This window comes from Lichenostomus cassidix, chromosome 1 (assembly GCF_008360975.1).
Source record: "Lichenostomus cassidix isolate B80296 chromosome 1, HeHo_3.0, whole genome shotgun sequence".
NCBI lineage: Eukaryota > Metazoa > Chordata > Aves > Passeriformes > Meliphagidae > Lichenostomus > Lichenostomus cassidix.
Genome location: NC_139479.1, coordinates 95653284 through 95674964, shown reverse-complemented (window position 1 = coordinate 95674964; position 21681 = coordinate 95653284). Strand labels below are relative to the sequence as shown.

Here is a 21681-nt window from a genome sequence, read left to right as displayed (position 1 = left end):
TCATATAATGACTAATATTTTTTTAACTCATCACCAGACTAGTAATTTTCTTTACTGGTGTTCATCTACCACTGAAAGGTGAGTAGATGAGCCCAATCAGTTGTTGCTGTACAGCTAGAGTACAGTAATGCAACCACCTTTCCTTTTACAGAGATGTATTTTTGTAGCACTTCTTTGTTGATTTTCAAGAGTGCTTCCTATTTAGAATAGACATTTTCCCTTTTTGTGTAGATGGGTAAAGACAGAAAAAAAGAATTGAAGGCCTGGGCATGAAGTCAAAAGCAGAATTGTAAACCTGTATATTCATCTGTCTTTTAATTCTCAGTTAGATGTTGGTCCACGCTGCCTTGTTTTTGCTGAAATGAAATATTTTGTTGCAAAGTACACAATCATATTTGTTTTATTTTATTCAGTTTTTCAGTTTTCATATATAAGATTAAAACCAGAAAAGTCATTCTTAAGTGGAAGACAGAAGATTTTCTTCTTCAAAAACATTTTTAATAATTCAAGAGCAAAGAGTTCACCACCAAAAAGCTGTTCTTACTGAAAAATCATGATAGCACATATTAAGAAGCTAGTGAAATTTCATTAGGTGTGTGACAAATACCTGTGCCTTTCCTCCATGCCTCAAATAAATTGTTCCTTGAACCATATTTTCTTCAGTTCTCCCATCTATGCTGTCCCATTTCCCAGCCTTCAGGGCAAGTCTTAAACTAAGCCAAAACAAGAAATTCAAAACCTGTTCTAGCTAAAAAGAAAGTGGATTTCATGCACAACTGAGAAAATGACACAGACACCACCTGACATTTTTACTTTGGACTGACCAGGTATTTGAATGTTCTCTGGCTGAAGAGGAAAGCCACAGAAACTGGAGTGTCCAACTAGAATGTTTTTGTGCCAAATTTTGGACCCTCAGTGAATCCCCTGCTACTCTTTGCAGACTGAACCAGTTCTCAGCAATACAGTCCAAGTGACAGAAACTGTAGCCAAAGGGCTTTTTTTGGTAAGCTTTGTTTCAAGAGTAAAACGTCAGATGCTCATTTCTTAAAGCTAACCCACCTCGACAGTTGTCCCACACCACAACAGCGTGAGTTGCAACCATCCAGCTGAGTGCCAGAGAGGCTTTCTGTGAAATGTGTCACAAGGGTTTGTCAAGCGTGTGGAGTGACATGCGAGAGACGTGCTGTCCTGCTTTGCCCTCTTGCTCTGTGCTTTCAGGATTGCTTTAAGAGGATGTGCACAAGGAGGGAGTACAACTTGCTGCTTACCACAGGGGGCAGTTGATGTCAGGACCCTGGGATTTTATCTTCAACTTTGTCTTCCACTCTCTGGTTTAGATTTATGTCCCAAACAAGTCAGAATTTCTGCCACTGAAAGCATTAGGAAGCAAGTGAGAAGCTGCTTCAGTCTGCATCCCATGTAGCATTAGAAAATCAGATGATTTGCTTCCAAAATTTGTGATGCATATTAGCCAGCTGTGATTCACTTAAGCCTCAGATACAAAGTATAACAACTATACTGTCTGTTCAGGATCATGAGAAGGCATGATCAGGCTACCAAATATTAGAGGCCCATCATTTTCTGTCCCCCTTGAAGCAGCACAGTTTTTCCATACAAGCCTGAGATGTCAAACTCCAGACTTCTCCCCCGGCTCTTCACTGTTCCTTACCTTGTTAATGACAAAAATGATATAGCAAAATATATCTATGTTATTTGCCTTTAAAAAAATCTATTCCTCTTCATCTGCAAAACCAAGAAAATTCATACTCAGACTTCAACATGCTTTCTTTTAAACTCTGAGAGAATATTGCCAAAGGTTATGTTATCTCCAGCTTACTTCCCCTGTGAAACAGAGACTAGATACTGATAAAACTGAACACTTGTGCCTCACTACACAGAACTGGTGTATAGCTATAGCTGCTCCTGCTAGTCTAGTAAGAGAAGCTTATTTATTCTTTATAAAGCAAGCACAAACACACACCTGAAGCCAAATATTTTCAGCGTTATCTTTGACGTGGTTCTATACGGCACATTTTAAAATGAGAATTTAGTGCCCTCCACATGGCCCTGTTGTACTATGGGCATTGATGATGAATTCCTACTCAGTGAAAAAAGGACTGTTCAGCTATTTAAACTTAGCAACTCTACAGCAAGCATTAGTTCAAAACTGTGGGAGAAATTGCCAGATACTTTGCTTACAAAGTTACTTAATCCTTTTTCAGACTATGTCAAGAGCAAAGATTTGGTTCCTGTTCAAGTCCAGCCCACCACACTTTCTCGGGTTTTAACACATTAGTCAGATTGGCTTCTATTTCATTTTAGCAATTACTTTCTAAAAAATAGAAATTTGAAGATATTTTTCCAGCTTCAGCAGCAAATATAGTTACTCTGTTTTGATGTGAACTGCAAGATAAAATCAGGGTCCTTATTGTTTGAGTTGCAAAGAAACTGGAAGCCAGTGTCCCTGTCATGCTGTCCCCTTTCCTGAATAAGCCTTGTTTCTGAGACACTTGAGGACCCAAACAGGGGGCGGTTGTTGGGCTTTTCCTTACAGCTCCCGGGTGCTTTTAGCCAGATCCTGAGCTCCCAGCACTGGGCTGCCTGTGCCCATTCAGCCACATTCTTGGCTGGCAGTTCCTTCCCATGCCCGTTTCTATGGCACTTCCTCATCCCCCTCCCACCTGCATCTCTGCTCACAACAGCACTAAATGAGAACCTTTGTTTGGGGTTGGGACAGGCTCAGGCTTTTTGATGGAGCTGCCTTTTGGGTTTTTTTCCTAGCTCATGGAGGGTAAACACTACACTCCCCAATTTTAATCAAAGGTTAAGCTTCACCTATAATGGCATTAATACTTACAACTGTGTTGCACACAAATCAATCTAAAGAGCAGCCCCTTGCACCACATCCTGACTTTGATTTCAAAAACTGTTTCTGGATTGCATCTGCACATTGCTGTATTGATATACCAAATCAATCCTTGCCACTCAGAATTCTCACTGTAACTAAGAACCCCAAAAGAAAGCTGGATGAATAAAGCATCCCAATAGCAAAACACTTAGATATTCTAGTAATAAACAAAATATAAGAAATTATAAAACTAACCTGTGGTGTGGCTGGAAAAGAAAATGCTTCAGAACATCACTAAGTGAATTCATACTTGCCTACTGAATTGAATGCTATGTGAACCCATATTCTGGCTTTTTTTTAGCTATTAGGACTTAAGAGCCCTCCTAGTATTTCATGATAAAACAACTGCAGACATCACAGCGAAGAAACCAATTAGCTGACTTGGTATGTGTAACTCTAGTCTACAATAGCTAATAACCAGAAACAGTGACTGAAGGAAGAGGTTTGACTAGACTGATCAGAAGGTTCTTCCTGAACTGTCAGTGTAGTGGTGGATGATACCACCTCGGGAACTGCTGGGGAGCCAAGGGGTGCCAGTACAGCAGGGTTTCACTGGTGGGAAACATCCTAGTCCGAGTAACATGATAAGTCCCTCCCCAAATTATGTAAATCCCCCTGGCTGTAACCTAACCCCTGACTCCATCCCTACCCTCTCCCCATTGGTTGTGGTGTTCCCCCCGCCTCCTCCCCCCTGACCCCAGGTGATCCCTATATCTAGGGACACCTGGGGCTTCTCTTCCTCTTTCACCCTGGAACCCTTCGGAATAAATATGTGGAATATCCAGCTGATTGAGCCTCTGGATTCTTTGTCTCTGGTAACGCGTGAGCTATCCAGCTCTCTGGGTGAGTGAGAATCTGTGCCTTACTCCAGCTCAGGTGTGAGAAGGGTCTTTCTGTACAGCACCAGAGCAGTGCTGGCTGGAGTGATCTCTCAATAGCCTCAGAGACACTTTTGGTAAACGCAGAGGCCTTGTCCCACCCCTCCTCGTCCCACTGCGTTATGTCAGCACTCAGCATTGTTACAAGCAGCAAGAGGTTCATCCTCTCCATCACTAACTGCTGTGGGCAGAGGAGCTGTGCTTCTCACCACACTTTTTAAGCACACAGCAACTGAGACCCATTTTGGCCTTGATATGCAATCCAGTTACAGGTTAAATGAAACACTGAACAGTAACCCCAGAATATGCCCCAGCATCTGCCACTGCAGAGCATCAGAATGGAAATTCCTGTGCCATCCTCACGAGACCATTATTCCACTATATGGCTTTGTTTGTTTAACCTCTTTTCATTCTCCAGCTAGCATTGAGGTTGAAGAACAGGCTCTGGAATGACTCCCCTAGGGACAATGGCTGACCCTCACAATCTGACAACCATCTGCTGAAACTAAATTTAGGGAAAATATGCCCATACAACCCTGGCTGCCAAAGAACCACACAGAATATAAGCAATTCAAACCAAACTGAAAAGTGGCCAAGGAGGCATTGCATTACCTTGGTTTTATAGCAAGGACTTTGCAATACAGCAACACAGCTAGAATAAAAATCTGATTCCTAATGTGAGAAACATAAAACAATACAATATTATTACCTGATTTATTTTTTTTTTTTCCTGGAGCAGAACACCACAGTTTTTCTCCTTTCAGGTCATTTAAAATGGATGTCATTCTACGTAGTCAAGTCCTGGCCACTGTAACTAGACCCAAAGGAATTGAGGAAGATCATCGAGTGGAGTGGCAAGATAGAAGGTCATCAAACCAGAAACATATTACTCTCCTGTGACATCTGATAGAGCCATGACAGCAGTTTGGACGCTAGATAACATGAATATTCATCTTTATGATTTACAAGTTATGTTGTGACTTTGGAGTGACACTTCCCATGTGCCCTTGTGGTACCCTGGTTACACTGTGGGGAATGAGTAATGTCAGAACTCTGACTCTGGCATGAAGTATCACCTGCTTTTTTTTATTGTTATTATCATCACTTCTTTTGAATAAACCCCTGCAGTTTCAACTGCAACAAGCTATAAGCAACAGGCTGGGATAGTAAAGGAACATATTAGCAAATTTGTAAAAGTCAACAGAATGCTGTTACCTCAAAGCATTTTCCCAAAGAAGCTGTGACCTCTCTGTATGCAGCTCTAATAACAAAATCTGTGGTTTCTACAGTGAAAACATTTACACCAGAAAGCTTCCCCCTCTGGAGAAAACTCATTTCAGTTCAGAGGTAGATACGACAGAAATAATAACTGTCTTGAGCTTTTAAGAGAATTTCTTAAGAGAGAAAACTTATAGGGGCGGGTTGAGCTGGCAGAGATCCATCCTGGCCAATCCTGCAGATGTAGTACTGCATTAGAACACCTTTGTTTGGCCTGGAATTTTTGCTTGAATAAATAGCACACCCATAAAAATTAAGACTCATATTACAGTGTGTCTACCAAGTTTGGATACTTCCTATATCGAGTTCAGAACGTTTTATGAAAAATCAGGCTGCTAAAGGAGATCTGCTTGTCCTCCTGCTTCAAAGAAAAAGAACAAACCAGCAAATCCCAGTCTCTTCGAGATCCTGACAGAGAGTTATCAGAGTCCCACGAATGCAATGAGCTAAAGACCTGACCTGATGTTTTAGTTCCCTGGGATTCTTCACTGGAAGGGAAGATCTTCTGAATTCCTGCAAGCTTTCTGCTCGCCTAACACTAATTAACAGAAGCACATGAACAAAACGCTCCGAGGCAAAACATGGCATGCTTTGGTGACAAGACATGGGAAGATTTTAAACATTCCTCAGTGCACTTCCACCATACACTATTTCTTTCCCCTGGTACCTCGGCGGCTGTTTCGCTTCTCCCGTTGCTCTCGCATCAGCGGGTGCCCCATTCCCGCTGGAGCTGCGCTTCGGGGGAGCCAAGAGACCGACGGGAGCGGCGCCGGGAACTGCAAAAGCGATGGCCCGTACGGGGATCGAACCCGCGACCTTGGCGTTATTAGCACCACGCTCTAACCAACTGAGCTAACCGGCCCGCCCGCGCCCGCCTTCGCGAGAAGCGCGTCCAGTTCATGTGGGAGCGGAGTGGCGCCGTGCCGCCATGGTCACTGTCACCGCTGCGGCTCCCGCGGGGCCAGCGCCGGCGGCACGGGTGTGTGGGTGGGTGTGCTCCCCGAGCCGGCCCCGGGCTGCGGCCGGCCGTGCTCCCCGAGCCGGCTGTGCTCCTCACAGAGGCACCCTGCGCTGCCCCCGGGACAGGGACGGCGGCACACACTTTCCCAAGCGGGGACAGGGAGGTGACAGCGCGCGGTGTGGCCGTGCAGGCTCCGTCTTTGGAGGTTTTCCCGGCTCCTGGGCCGAGCCCGGCCGCCGCCAGTCCTGCCCTCACGGCAGCGCTGCCCGGAGCACGGGGCTGGGGCCCTTCCCGCCCGGGTTATCCATGTCTGGGTGGAACTCGGCACAGCCTGCGGCAGGACGGAGGGCAGGAGCAGCCCCACAGAATGTGGTCTGATGAACCCGGGAGTAGGCACGGGTGGCCAACACACACCTGCTGAAATTCACCTGGCTGAATGAGACCCAGCCTGAAAGCACTTCCCTTGAAGTAACACAGGGAAGAGTTACTCACAGGCCCTTTTTAATCCCTATTTTTTCTTACACAGCCAAAGGTTTCAGTTTCACCTTGTTAATTTGCCTGGCTTAGACTGTTAAAAAAAAAAATCAAGCTTTTCAAATGGTTGGTCTTCTTGGCAGAACTCATTATAGATAAAAAAGACCATGGAATATCTGTATCTCAGCTTGGGATGAGGCTGACTCAGGATCACTGGGATGACAGTGCAGTGTTTTTTCTAGTCCACGCTCATCCTTGTGATCAGTGCCCCCACTCCCACTTCTTTTTGCCTCACAGCATCAGCTCCCCATTATTGCTGTTAGCCCACCTGAGGCCCTCAAACACCCATCAAACCCCCCAAACTTCATTTTGCCCAGCCTCCACATAAAATCCTTCATCCCTAGAAGCAAACTTATCAAATCATTTACAAAATCCAAACTGTCATTTCTCCTTCCCCTCTTCTATTTGATGTCCATAAAGTAGCAAGCAGCCAACTGCCAGGAAGCACATATGCTCTGGGATCTTGATAACTAGCTATATTTTCTGGGAAATGTCACCCTGTGAGAGGCTAAACTCACTCAAATATTTAAAAGCAAGGTCACATCTGGAGCTTTGAGACAGAGATGACAAGTGAAAGGGCAGAAAGAAAACACAATTACAGAATTTCCTGAGCTGGAAGAGACCCACAAAGATCACTGAAGTCCAACTCCTGTTGGACATTCTCCCAAACAAGCCATAGCATGGGTCTGTGTATGGAGCCTGGGTACTCTCCAGACTGATAGAGCAATAATTGGCAGGTACAGAAACAGCAGACCTTTTTTTGTGCATCTGTCACCTGGATTCTCACATGGATTCTCACTCTGGTTTTAGATAAGAAACTGTTAACTAATTTTTTTTGTTGTTGTTAGTTGCTCCACAGAGAGCAAGGTAGCAGGGTTGAGGATTAACCATCTTTCTTGACTTTCTGACCAGAGTATCAGTAGAAGTAGCTCGAGGCAGTAACATATTGCCTCAATTCATAGCTGTGCACCATAGTTTTTGAATCAAATCAGGTCCAATTATGCAATGAAAATACTCAATGCCCTTTGGCCGTTTCTTTCCACTACCTCCTGGTTAGGCTAAGCAGACTTGTCTTTTTTGACAAAGTTTAATCAGCAAGATGCCAAATGCAAACCCCAGTTGTTCCAAACCCTCTTCTACATACAGAAATAACATCCTACCTTTTTAGGAAAGATTCAGTTGGGGCCTGCTGTACAAGCAACAGATTTTCCATGATTAGACAGTGACAGATAACAGAACAGTCCAGGAGATCAATGCTGCCTCCAAGAAAATAAAATTTTCTAATTGAACAGTAAACTCTGCTTTCTCTCCAGGGTGTGGAATCCATACTCAAGCAAAGAAACACACCAGCTTAGAATGAGAAACAGTTATCAGGCTATATAGTGGATGTCTGTACCATTGTGGAATTTAGAGGTTGTACACACAAAGTATTTGTAAGTATTTTCCAGCACTGTTGGTGTTGGAAAATTGTGCTCTCAAGTGCTTTATCAAATAGAATCTGAGCTCCAAGGGTTTTACTAATGCAGGGCCTCAGCTGGACACCTCAACAGCTTCAGATTTTTACAGCACATTTAGAAGATCTGTGATAATGTTCCACTCATAACCTTAATCATTATATAGAGTATTTTCAAAACTCCAAAGCATCTGTATTTAAAAAGGGCAGAGACAGCAGGATACTGAAGAGTGAATGTGGTCCAGGTGCCTGAGTTCTGTCTCAGCTCTCTTCAGTTGTTTCCTCTCTGCCACAAGTCACAGAGCAGCACAGTTCCTGAGCTCTCCGGCTCCCTTCCATCCCTGGCACACAGCTGGCTTTGGCAGCCAGTGGTGCCCTGCAGTGAGTGCAGTTCCAGCTCGGTGCTCCCAGCTGTCTCCCAGTACAGCCTGCACCACCTGGGCTTTGAGCTGGAGTCCCAGCAGCTGTGCCCCAGTCAATTGTTTGCAGAGGAAAAGAATGCTTTCCTCAGACTCAGAGCTGTTCAGGATTACAAAGATGCTTCTACCTCTGAGCCTAAGCAAATTGCTTCTTTTCCTTCTCACAGGCAAGACATTGCCGAATTATATAAGCTTCACACCCCACTGTGCTGCCACAGGCCCTGCCATCATGAACTCTGCCTCTGGATGAAAGCAAGACCGTGTTCCAGAAGAAACATATTTATAGAGAATGTAAAACACAGCATGCTCATGAGCTTCTCTCTGCCTCTGTCCCTTTCCAAGTTCCTGTGCTGCAGGACACATTAAGATCTTATTTCACACAGACCACTAAGGCATCTTACAAAATGGTCTTTTGTCACTGCTCACTTCCCAGCCCAAAATGGATCTGAACCAGCAATTAAACAACAAAGTATAGTTTTAGGCATTCTGAAGCTACATCCTGTTTGCTCTAATCTGTCATCAATTCAGAATTGACAACTAGGGGAAAAAATATCATTAGCTGCCAAAATAAAAGGGTAGAGGGAGTTAATGTTATCAGTCTGAACACTATGCAAGGATTTATTGATAAACTTGCCATTGAAATCTCACTCATAAAAATGCTAATGAAAGTTATTTGCATAATTTTGTGCATCAAAATAGAATAAAGACCCATGATGTTATATTTAATAACACTATTATTACCCCAATCATAAAGTAAACATTTGGTGGTCATAAAATGTGTGTTGATGTTTAGAATTCTATATTTATAGAATTTTTAATAATATCTACTGTGAATAAAACAGTCAAGAAGACTGTTGTTGTCCAGCCATTATTTGCATTTGGAACTAGAAACCTGCAGATTCAAAAACCATTTTTAGAAAAAGGGCATTATATCCAGTAAAACCACTACAGTAGATTCCTGCTACAGCAATAGCAAAAATGTCATGCTTTGAACAGAAAACCCAAAATTAGTTTTAGCTTCTCCGTGTGGGCCAACAAGCAAAGAAAATTCCAGAGTCCCAGGAAGAGGAAAAAACCCTTCACTTCAGCCACCTAAAATGAGCCCCCAACAAAGAACACTGGTCTTGCAAAGTCTGCATGCCATCACCATGCTTATTTAATGCCAAATTTATGACAAATCATAGAATAGTTTGGGTCTGAAGAGAACTTAAAGATCATCCAGTTCCAACTCCCTTTCTGCCATAGGCAGGGACACCTTCCACTACACCAGAGCCCCATATAACTTGGCCTTGAACACTTCTAGGGATGGGCATCCATAACTTCTCTGTATAGCCTGTTCAAGTGCCTCACCATCCTCACAGCAGAGAGTTTCTTCTGTAATCTGACATAGGAATAAGCTATCCAAAGGACACCAGAAGTTCCACGTTTTCCCGGAAGACCTTTTCTCTGTGGCATATAGAAAACACCCATATCTAGTAGATCCCCGTAGCAGACTAGGCCCCTGAAATAGTGTAGCTATACACACAGAGCTGTCCCCACCACTGCAAGAAACACATTGGATTGAAACTCTGCTAGTATGGTTTTAGTGCCCAGGCTGGTGGTAGAAGACACAACTGTATAGACATTTGGCTTGTTTACCTGTGCCACTGTTCCTAAATCTGGTTTATCCCCCTGGAAAAAGTTTTGAGATGCTCTGCAACTCAGCCTCCAGCTAACACCAGGCATCAGTTTACCATTTGACATGCCCCATTAAGCCTACAGTAAGCATTACAGGGGTCACCAAGATGAGTTATTATTAATACCGTCTCATTGTTAGTGCTGAAATTATTGGCAGCTTCTCCATTTTTCACAAGTGCCTGTTTGCTTTGTTCCTGCTATTGATGAGCAGAATGGATTACGCTACATAAGCTTTATATCAAGCTCAAGTGATATTTCCTTGCAGACAGAAATAAGAGTTTGATTTTTCCCTTTTTTACTCAGAAAAAAATTGTAAGTTTGAGCTTCGTCAAACCACACTCATCCTTTTACATTTATGATGTGAAGATGGAAGTTAATTGTTGCTCCAGAGTGGTTAGAAACTTCATTCTAGTATATCTGTTTTATTAAAAAACTCTGTTTCCTGGTGGCTTTCATTAAAAAAACCCAACACCTTAGAATGTTAAAAAGCCAGAGTACCATGTGATTCCACTAAAACTTGCTTGCACATGAGTATTCTTGACTTTTTAAGCAAAGACTGCAGAACCACCTCACAATTTATTTTTATATTTTGAGGAAGCTGGTCAATGTAGTTCTTTCAAACCTGAATTTTCAGGGAGGTAAGTTTTACAAGTTAGTTATATTTTAATTAGAAACAGTCAGCAGCTTCTTGGAATATCTTGACCAAGTAACAGATTACTTTTCCCTCCCCTCCCGAAAAAAAAAAAAAGGATATTGAGAGTTCTTATGAAGTTGCTAAAAATCACGTCCTTTTCACTCTGTTTTGTACAGCTCCTCCCAGCTACAGAGCTTACATAGAACAGCAGTACACCAGAAAATGTATTTTGCATTAAAACAAAATCCACCTTCCATCCAATGAAGTTTTACAAATGAAATATTTTTTCCTAATATGCCAGGCCTCTGTACCTTTAGTCTGCATTGTGAATCTAAGTGTCCTAATTATAATTCACAATATTTCCATGTGAAAAGGCCAATTTGTGATCAGACAAGTGTCCATTAGCCTTCATTCAAAACCACTGCCATAGCGATAATTTTTTTATTAGACCTGTAAAACCTGCTGTTTCTGGCCCTCCTTTTACTTCACTCCAAGCAGACATCCTCTCTTCTGTTCTGTAACACACCCAGCAGTCATTAAAGTTCCATTTGAAAAGAATTAAAAAGGACTATAATTTTTATGCGATTAAATTGGACCAATTATTTCTTGAAGCCACAAGCGTATAATTTCCTATAAGCACTGAAGAAAAATCAATATCCCAAGTTCATAAATTATTTATTACTCCATCAGGCTGCCATTTGTTAATGTAACAGAAGGACACCATTCTGGACCTGAACAAGAACTGCAGCTTTCATTCATATAGATAAAAAGATGCACACCAAAAAAAACAGTGAACTTAAAGAATAGTTCAAATACCAGAAGTACTCCCAACTTCCTATGCCCCTGCTCCCTGAAAACAGCTATTTCTCAATAAGAAATGCTGGCAAACAAAATGTCTCTGTATTAATAAAAAGTTGCCCATGGTCCTTGTCAGAGGTGACATTTTGGTGGGTTTCTTGCTAATTTTGAAATGGATTCCATGTACCACCTACAATTAGATTTAGTGTTTATGGAACCAAGTTTCTGAATGCTGGAAGCAGTGTACATGCAACTTCAAAGTGTTTAAAGAGAAGTACCATAATATTCCTATACTTTTTTGCATCAGTTTTCTTAATGCCACGAAAGATGCAGCAGTTTATATTGCTTATCTACAGGTTTGTTATGTTGGTTGTTTTGTTTGGTTTTTTTAACCTAGGGTCCTCGTTGTAGGTTTTCTCAGCTTCTGTCACAGTCCACAGCATTGTCACTGCTCAAGGCTCACGTGGCTCTTTCCATCTTTACATGTAACAGCAATGAATTTTTGCAACCACCATACACATTAGCATATGTTTCCATTTATACAGAGGAAGAAGCAGCTGAAGTATTCAGAAAAATCAGGGATTCATGCAAGGCAAAACACTCACTCCACAGTTCACATCCTGATGGGCTATCAAACCATTACATCTCTTGAAAAAAGCATTTGAGACCAGTTGGAGACAAATCATGCTAACTCCCATTATCCCAGGACCACAGGGGTGTCATTACCCCAACAGCAGTACCTGGTCGTGAAAGCACAACTGGATCAAGATCTAGCAGGGTCAGCTCCCCTTTCCATCCTCCTGACATAGATAAATTGAACAATACATAGTTTATTCTGTATACAACTTTGTGATGTGACCTTGGAATAAGAGTGCCTGTCTGGGTGGATATGAAAGTTTCCATGTTTCTTCCCAAATAAAAGGAGGCTTGGTTCGGTGTTATTAGGTCAAACACTTATTTGTCCTGTGAAAACCTACTCTGACCAAAGTCAAAAGCAATTTTGCTCACACGTTGCTGCCCCTTCATGTCTCTGGCTGGTTTCTGAGTTAACAACCAGCATGTCCAGAGGGGATACAATACTTTAAGTTATGGGATTTTATTTGAAATATTGCTTCTTGAAGTGTGGAAAAAAATTGCTTTAACCTAAACACATACACTCCACTTCATCATCCCAAGCCTGGGAATACAAGTTTTAGAATGACGTGATCTACCGAATTTTATGTTTCTTGCCATCCATCAAGGCTTTCTGGGTCCAACAATTCAAAAGCTACACATGACCTCAGAGAGCTTTCACTTTTCTACAAAAACCAATCAACTAAAAAGATATGCACAGTTCCTCCTCCTCCCCATATTGTAAAGTTCTTCAGTCAGCTGAAAGGGGAAGTTTAGCACATTATTCTAAGATTAAATATTAAAAAGATTCTCCACATACAGATTTTTTGCTTACCTGACAACCATGTCTGTAACCACATTTTCCGTGAATTCACTTTTGATCAAATTTAAAGCAGTTATTTATGTTTCAGTAAAATTGACAAAGGAATAGAGATCCAAGTGTTTTTTATTTATTCAACATACTAGAAAAATTATCAGGAGGCACCTCAGTCCTGATCTTGGTAAAGGCAGGATAAGGGCTGTAAGACACTGGCAAATCCAAACACAAGATTTCCTAATAGGGCAGAGAAAGGGAAGGAGAAAGGATTTCAGGGTTTTGTTTTTTACAGAACATCTTACACCAAATTTTAATGGTCTGAGAAATGGAAAACAAAATGGAACCAGTTCTCTATATGTTCTTTTCCCTAACAGCATGATATCAAGGTCCAGGATCACACCAAACATTAATTTTTTGAGCACACTTCAGTTTGTGGACATAGCAAAGAGTTCCTTAAAAATTCTTCAATACATAGAAGAAAAGGTTTATCTAGTACAAGCTCATAGCAGTCTATTTTTTCCAGGGCTGGATCTTCATTTTGCTTGGCACTGGGAACAGAATGGAATTTACCAGCCATGACCAACTAATTCAGAGACACAAGGCTGAGCCGTGTCTTTGCTGCCAAGCCACCCCAGCTCCCGTTGTGGAGCAGTACAGCACAGAGCAAGGCAGGAGCCTGAACCAGCTGTCACAGACACAATGGGCAGTGCAGCAAGGGAGCACAGCTTTTCAGGGCATAGCTCTAGTAAATATCAGCATTGTCCAACCAAGAAAATGTTTTGAGTTGTGTACACCAAGAAGTATGAGTAAACTTAGCACAGCCAGAGCGCAGACTGAAAGCTTAAGCAAGGATTTATGTACAAAGCCAGACCCTGTTGGACAGGATCAATTCAAACAGAGGAAAGAAAAAGAGCAAAAAGCCTTTTAGGCAACACTTGAAGGAGGATGACCTTCTGGGACCCTGCTGATTACTTACATGATTTCTTGCCAAGAAACAAGTGCTGCACTGCTCTCCAGCCTCAACAGCCAGCATTTAATGATCCTTGCACATTGGCAAATTTACTTCCAGCCCCAGGCTCAGCTGCAGTTAGAGAATATGGTGACAAACTACTTTGAAATATCTGGTTTGTGACACATTAAAAAAAAAAACCAAAAATAAAAAACCCCCCCAAAAAAAAAACCAGTCCTTTTCAAATTTGGAAGTTTGTTTTAATTTCTTTTTGAGGCTACAGAACTGTAAGTAGTCTGCTTTTTTAAATAATCCTCAACTTTACCACTGGGTCTGCTGGCTTAGAGCTGGATATAAGCTAAAAATCTCTTAACTATACCTTGATCCAGGATAGCAGGTCAGCACAAGTATAAAGCAATGAACGATAAAAAACTTAATTATACCGATCATTCCAAGCAAAGGAGCCTCCAGGGGATTAAGCCAGGTTGGAGTTTTTTGATTTTGTTTTTATTTCTGCCCTCCTTACTCTCCTTCCAAAACATTAGATCATTGCACAGGTAAATTAAGACTCAGTGCATCTTGACATGGATTTTTAGGGGTTTCATAAATAATTGCTAAATAAAACAAGCTTTCCCCTGCTATTTACCCAGGTTAGCTTTCAGCCTGTCTTTGTCAGAGAGGTGCTCCATCTCTCTCATCATGTTTGTGGCCCTCCTCTGGACGCTTTCTAACAGGTCCAAATCTTTCCTCTGCTGGGGACCCCAGCAGTGGCTTGGCAACAGCATCCATCTTCAGTACCCTGCAGGGATGTATGCCAGTATGTCCTGTAAACTTGTGGCTATTCAGCTTCATCAAATGGTCCCAAACCTGCTCTTCATTTATAGTGGGAGGGACTTCATTCCCCTCACACCCACTCAGAGGATCAGAGACTTGAGGAAAGTGGAAAGTCTGACTGCCAGTGAAGACTTGAGACAAAGAACTTACTGGGTTTCTCAACTATCTACGTATCAGTCACCACTGGTTCACCCTTTTTGCATACTGCGGGGAGGGAAGAGTGTGGGGGGTACACTCTCCTTGGCCTTTTTTTTCTGAGCTTTGCACTTACAGAATCCCTTCTTGTCACTTGCCAAGTCCTGCTCCAGTTTTGTCTTGGCTTTCCTGTCTCTATCCCTACAATTCGAATCACATCCCTGTACTCTCCCCACCTGTCCCTGCTTCCACTAGCTCTGCATTTCCTCCCTCCTATTCACTCTGAGAGGCAGATCCTTGCTCACTTATCTCAGTTTCCAGCCTGCCTTGCTTGATTTCCTACACACTGGGATAGGGAACCCTTGACTCTCAGAAAAGTGGCCTTAAAGAGATGTCAGCTCTGGTCAGCCCCTCTTATCCTTAGGGACAGCTACTCAAGAGATCTTCTTTGCCTACTCCCTAAAGAGCTGGGATTTCACCCTTTCAGTTTTCAGGGTCTTGACTTTGCTCCCGGGAGTTCACAAAATCAATTAGGACAAGGTTGTTAGAGTCTGCCACCAGTCTTAACTCTTTTAATAAGCTCATCCACACTAGCAAGCCCCAGGTCCAGCAACTTCTCATTTCTGGTTGTTTTGTCCAGTACCTGGACCAAGAAACTACCCTCTAGACCCTGCAGGAGTATCATGGACTGCTTGCAGCCAGCTGTATTGCTTTCTCAGAAGACATCTGGATGGTTAGAGTTCCCTGCAGCTGAGGGTTTAGTTAGCTCTCTCAGCCTTCAGGAGGTCTGTTTTAGTGTAGGCATCTACCCAGGGAGTCTGTGGCCTTTCTGTCTGGGTTTCAGCCTCAGCCAGGCAGTTGTGATGGGTAGACACCGTTTTTGTTGCCAAAAATAGGCTGCTTCTTGTTGATCCCTCAACGGGATGGAGAGACCCCCTCCTCTGAGCCCTTCCTCACTAACAAACATGCAAAAGATGCACCACATCCTGTTTGCCACTCTCTGGGTGTCCTGCTCACTCCCACTGGTGGTTGGAAAGAAATCTAAGTTAATGAGCAGGAAGAGAAAATAAACTACTGCATTGAAATTAAAGAGAGAGCAAATTATTTTGAAGCAAAAAGATGGGTGTGAGCTGGACTCCTGCTGCTTTTATTTTCCAGCAGAAATTAATGACATGCAGTAAAAGACAGGGATAAGATAAATGTAACCCTCTTTTCTCCAAATAACAGTAACTAGTCTCTTGCTTTATGCTGCAGACCTGTTATTTGGGCAGTGATTTTTATTTTAAAAGATTTAAGTGATTTGAGGAAGAGAGGTAATGGAAGGGATTTTAAGACTTCCCAGTACCTAGCAGTGTCCCGCAGGGACAACATTAAAATTTATTCTGGAAGTGTTTACCCCCCTATTGCCTACATTTTAGCAAAATTTTATCCATAAGCTGAGTTTTATTACAAGAAAAAAAAAGAAACAAAAACCAAGACTGCTTATTAACAATAATTCATTCACTGCAACTCAGTGATTTGCTATTCACATTTATGTTTGTGCCAGGCATCCTGGGTAGTGACTGAAAACCTCAAATCTTACAAGTTTTAATAGAACTCTACTCAAAAATATTTATTCCCCAGCTGGGTATGGGAAGACAAAGAGGGAGAGCAACATTTAAGTCCTGGTGCACAGCTTGGATTACCCAAGAAAGCTGCGTCATGAAGAGCTAGTGTGTGCTAAGCCTTACTCCATGTGGTAAGGACTTCTAGCTAAATGCATCCAAATAAAAAGCACCAAAAAGTGACCATCTACATATTATAGCCACAATGAGAAACAAACATTTGAAGACCTTTTACAAATCCATCAAATCTGGTGTTCACCTTAGTACTCGCAAAGATTAGAAATACACATACACAACCTAGTCTCACTGAAAAAACCTTACAGAAATATTAGCAAATGACAAGAGCAGGCTAGAGCAGGCCTCCTGTAGAGTTTAATAGGGTTTACTTCAACAGGGACAACTGGGAGACACTGAGAGAAGTGGCACCTTTATCTACTCCAATGCACTAAAGTAGATGCAGTCTTACAGATTTTGGTATCCTCAGTGCTCATATTTTGTCAAAGCTTGTTCCCCCATCAGAAGACTCATCTCAACAGTTTTTCCCACAGGGAGAGAATTTGGGACTGAACTAACCACCTCTGATGACACAGGATTACACAAAAAAGCAGAGTCAAACTTACTAAAAATGAAAGAAATTACAGTTAGAGGATAAAGCCCTGCTGTAGTGGATCAACCATCAGTTTCCTGCATGATCTTTCTTAAGTAATTTTACTTTCTCCATGCCTCATTCCATCTCCAAGAACATGAGAATGAACAAATACTAGAAACTACTAGAAGTACAAAGAGTTGGACAGCTAACAAAGCTCAAAACAGCCTTTGAGATAAGCATCTAAAGATTTGGAAAGAGTGAGGACAACTACATAACTTCCATCTAAACCCACACTGGAAACACCTTTTTCCTAGAAATATGTGACCAAAACCACTTAAACTTGAGTCTGCTGGAATACGTCTCATTGTTTCTCTGGCTGCCTTTCCTTTTGGAGACTTAGGTTTTGCTTAAAAGGCCACCAGAAAACAAGAACAACTTTCTTGAGTTTATAAAAACAAAAAATCTCAAAACTTATAACTCAATGACTGACACCTAAAGGCTTTTACAAGAACATTATTTTTAACAAGAAGGACTGGCAGCTTGTAGAAACTAGTGTTATCACAGCAACATCTGAGTTTAAAAATGGAGCAAAAAAAGACATGTTCTGACATTCACAGCAATATACAGGAAGTAAAGGGTCCAGAGAAAATAAGGAAACAAAACACAAAAACAAACAGTTGAAATTAAAATCTACTAACAGCAGGAAATGCGGATAAAACCACAAGATCAGTGAAGTGAGAATTGCCAAGTGATTCCTCTCAGGGAATCAAGTGACTGATTGATCACAGGTATTTTAATCTACTCTATTTTGGTTACAATTCAATCAAATGTATGATTCAAAGCGGAAAAGCAGGCATCTTGAAGGAAGCAATCTATATGAGCATAATAGATGTGGATAATTTTTATAAAACATAAATCAAGGTAGAGGTGCCTGTGGGCTTGATTTAATTGCAGAGGGAGAAGAGTGACCGTTTTCTGGCAGAGAACTTTGATGTCGTTGCAGGAGAACTCGTGTTTTTAAAATTATCATGTGCATCATGAAAAGGGCAACAGCTGCACAGCAGTAACTTGACATGCAAATTCCTGCCTTTATTCAGTCCACGTTTGCACATGCTGATAAGAGATTTAAGCAGAAAAATATTCCTTTTGCGTCATCATATGTAGAAGGGATACAGTTGTTTGCACTGAAAAAAAAGCTGCTCAATACCAAGGAAAAACATGCTATTTCACAAGCAAGCATCAAAACATTTAGATTTTCAATGCTGTTTTATCCTTATGTATAGAAATAGACTGATGGGTATGAGCTGACCATAAGCTGACAGACATGTTGAGAGCAAAATTTCTAAAAAGCTATAATATACACAAATGTAGGAAGGAGCAGCTAGTTTTAATATTTCATTATAAAAAGACAAATCCAGGTAAACTTATTTTCCGCACAGATATAAGATGAATTTGGTTAGATGTGGCTCATAACACATCAGCTGCAAACTTGTCTATCAGCTTTCAGCGCTTAAAACTGGCCATGCCAACAGACTTGTGCTGGTGGTTCATTGCAGTCTCTGTTTTTTCTTACTGACCATTTTCTCTGTGCAGTAACTATAAACCAGCAGTTCTTGTTTAGGGTGATGTGGAAAGTGAGAATAGTGAACTAAGGCACATCCATAGTGAGTCTCCCTCATATGCATTAGGACCAAGACTGAGAAGGCTCTGGTTACAAAAAAATCCAGATTTTGTCTGAAGTAACTGATAATCCTGTCCCTCACTGCACCCTAATATCCATGATCCTGACAAAAACTGTCTCCAGCTTTCTTCCTTTATTCTGATTCTGCTCTGTTTTCTCTTACATTTTCCTAAGTCCTGACATTCACACCTCTTATTGAGATTTCTTCTTCTGTAAAACTTTTTTAAATCAAGCCCCCCATGTGGCAGTAAATTTATTAATATTTAAGATTTGAGAGGTCTGGCTAAGAAGTTTACTCTAACTAAAAGCTGTGATTGTTTCCAACCCACCCCCTCTGATGAGCTGAAATAATACTGGGTGTGCAGCTGCTGAAGGTTCCACCAAGAGCCACCTATTCACATTGCCATGTTATTATTTGATTCGTTATTAGAACTTTGGCAGCTAGCAAGCTAGCTAAGGAGCCCATCACTGCTAGAGATGGATACCTGGCTTTGTTAACATTGAAATGATTGCTTTTCTTCAGCTCTTCCTTTTTATGCTGGATGACTACATAGTTTGGTTCTCTGCAATCACTTGGCACGGAACAGGGGAGCAGATAGAGGGACACTGAGTGTTCTCACTGCAACCTGCACTTGCCGACATGCAATACCCTGGTCCCAAACCACTAAACCATCCTCCTACTGAAATTCCAGTAGACTCCAGTCACAATATTCTGTGCCCTCACTGTGGCTAGCACAGGTTTTTCCCATGAAAAGTTTTCTTGTGTTTTGTAAATAAAGATAAAGTTTGGATGTTGTTGGAACAGTGTCCCAGAACTTGGGCAGTGCAGGCCTGGCCAATCAGGCCTGGGGGAAGGCTTCTGACTGACCAATCTGGGTGACTTTTGAGAACTCTGTATATGTGATGAAATCAAAACAATAAAGGTCATTCCTTCTTGCCACTGAGAACTGGTGCCTTCATTACTCTGCTAGCTGCTCAACAGCAACACCCTCAATTACCAAATCACCTCTTAGAAGAGCTAATCATCAAAAAGACAGTCACAAGCAATCCACTCATCTAGGAGATTGAAAAAGCATACAGGTTGAACTTACAAAAATTTCTTAACTACAGTTAAATGTGGCTCCAAAAGCTTTCCTCATATCAACTGCATCAGTTGCCATGACTTATCATCATTCTGAATGATGATAAGCGGAAGAAGTTATAAAGAGAAAATGGCAAGATTTCACAAAATGTAAAGGCATATTTCTGCATGAAAGAAACCCATTAAGCAGTCAGTATCCTAAACACATAGCTGAAAGGAAGATATCTGTTGGGGGAGGCATGTCTGCTCTTAAATCAACAGGTTGATGATATAGCTACTAATCTACAGATTCTCCAAGCAGACTCAGGACTAACCTGCAAAGGTGTGAGGCATGCATGCCTAGGACAAATTAAGAGGGTGAATGCCATGTCCAGGTAAAAGAGAGCTGCTGATAGCTCCTGTCAGCAGCATTTAGCATGGCAAACACTGGGATAGGGAACACAGAGGGCAAAAGGAGGAACCTGAACACCTTCCCTACTAGATGGGGATACCCCCAGAAAATACATTGATCCTATATGAACAAAGATCCAAAGATTCTGATTTTAGTACTCCAGGTCCATCTGGGCATCTAAGCCAAAGCTTAATCACCTGAACAGCCTGCTTAAGAAAACATACACCACAAAGTCACATTGCAACATGCTCAGAGACTGAGGTGCACAAAAGCAAAACAGGCAATTTAAGGAACCTCAAACCCACTGTTATGATTACCAGCAGTAGACATAAAATATATTATCTGGCAAACCCAAACGAAAACATTGGCTAAAAGGACAAATAAGAATAATTTAAAAACAGGCCTGCATGCATACACAAAACTATCTTATTGCCTATCCCCTCAACTTTTATAGCCAACCACTTTTCTAGTCCAGTACATAAATTTGCATCTGATTACCAGAGACTACTTGGGTGACTGCAGGATGGAAAAGGTTATTACCAACCTTTTTGCCAACCAGAGCTACCACTTCTTCACTTTTGTGAGTCATCCCACCCTTTTCACACCACCTCCAGTGCTGTACACTAGTATGCACAGTAACAGTTATTATGAATTTATACCCCAAACAAAAATCAAAGGGCTAAGCAGAGTCCACCACTGCCAGTACAGTATTGGAGAACAACTCTAATCAGTTGTTTATCAAGACCAGATTTTCTTCAAAGTTTATTATTCTAGAGAATTTTGGATTTTGTCTAATTATGTGAGAAAGTCAAATCAATGCAATAAAAAGAGGAAGCAAGCACACTTTAATGGAGACTGAAAAGACAAAGAAGTCACAGATATATACCTGTTCCTTAAATTAAATTTAGCAGCTCTGAAAGATCCTCAATACACAGCCCTGCAGAAGGAAGGCCTTCATCTATAAAAGATGCAGAGCATACATATTAGAAGTGCATTCTGAGCTGTATGAATAAGTCATAAATAATGTAAGTCATTCAATGCCTCCCCACCTCCTGCCAGAATGGAGCAGGAACAGCTCATGATTTTCAGATAAAGTTTGTTATTCAGAAATTATCTATGAAATCATCTCCATGAATTGCTATTTACTTATACCTTCTGCCTGAATAGATAGTTGCTCTTATTAGCTGTTGAAAATTCCGGCTGTTTTGATTGACATGGAGCTCACATAGCACATCTCTCCTATTTTCCCCTGAGTATGGGCACTTACTGGGAACTCACAAAACTACCCATTTTAATCTCAAATCCGATTAAATTACTTGTTTTCTGTGAGCCTGGTAGAACGTTTACTTGCAAGCAGCAAGTATTCACAGCACTGACACAAGCTGTGCAGCCATGTTGACAGACATGGGCACAAGACCTGAGCACTAAGTCTTTGCCAGGTGATTGCC

General features: G+C 41.6%; 1 long non-coding RNA gene and 1 other non-coding gene across 2 annotated transcripts in view; both read right to left on the bottom strand.

The window, feature by feature from the left end:
- Positions 1-5971, bottom strand: part of LOC146445358 (uncharacterized) — a 110407-nt gene extending 104436 nt beyond the window's left edge. Inside the window, exon 1 of the long non-coding RNA XR_014851721.1 lies at positions 5732-5971. This is a non-coding gene — a long non-coding RNA (uncharacterized LOC146445358). The remainder of the gene's footprint in view (positions 1-5731) is intronic.
- On the bottom strand, positions 5853-5926 carry TRNAI-AAU (transfer RNA isoleucine (anticodon AAU)). The gene has a single exon. It is a non-coding gene; the product is annotated as a tRNA-Ile (tRNA).
- Positions 5972-21681: the final 15710 nt, after the last annotated feature.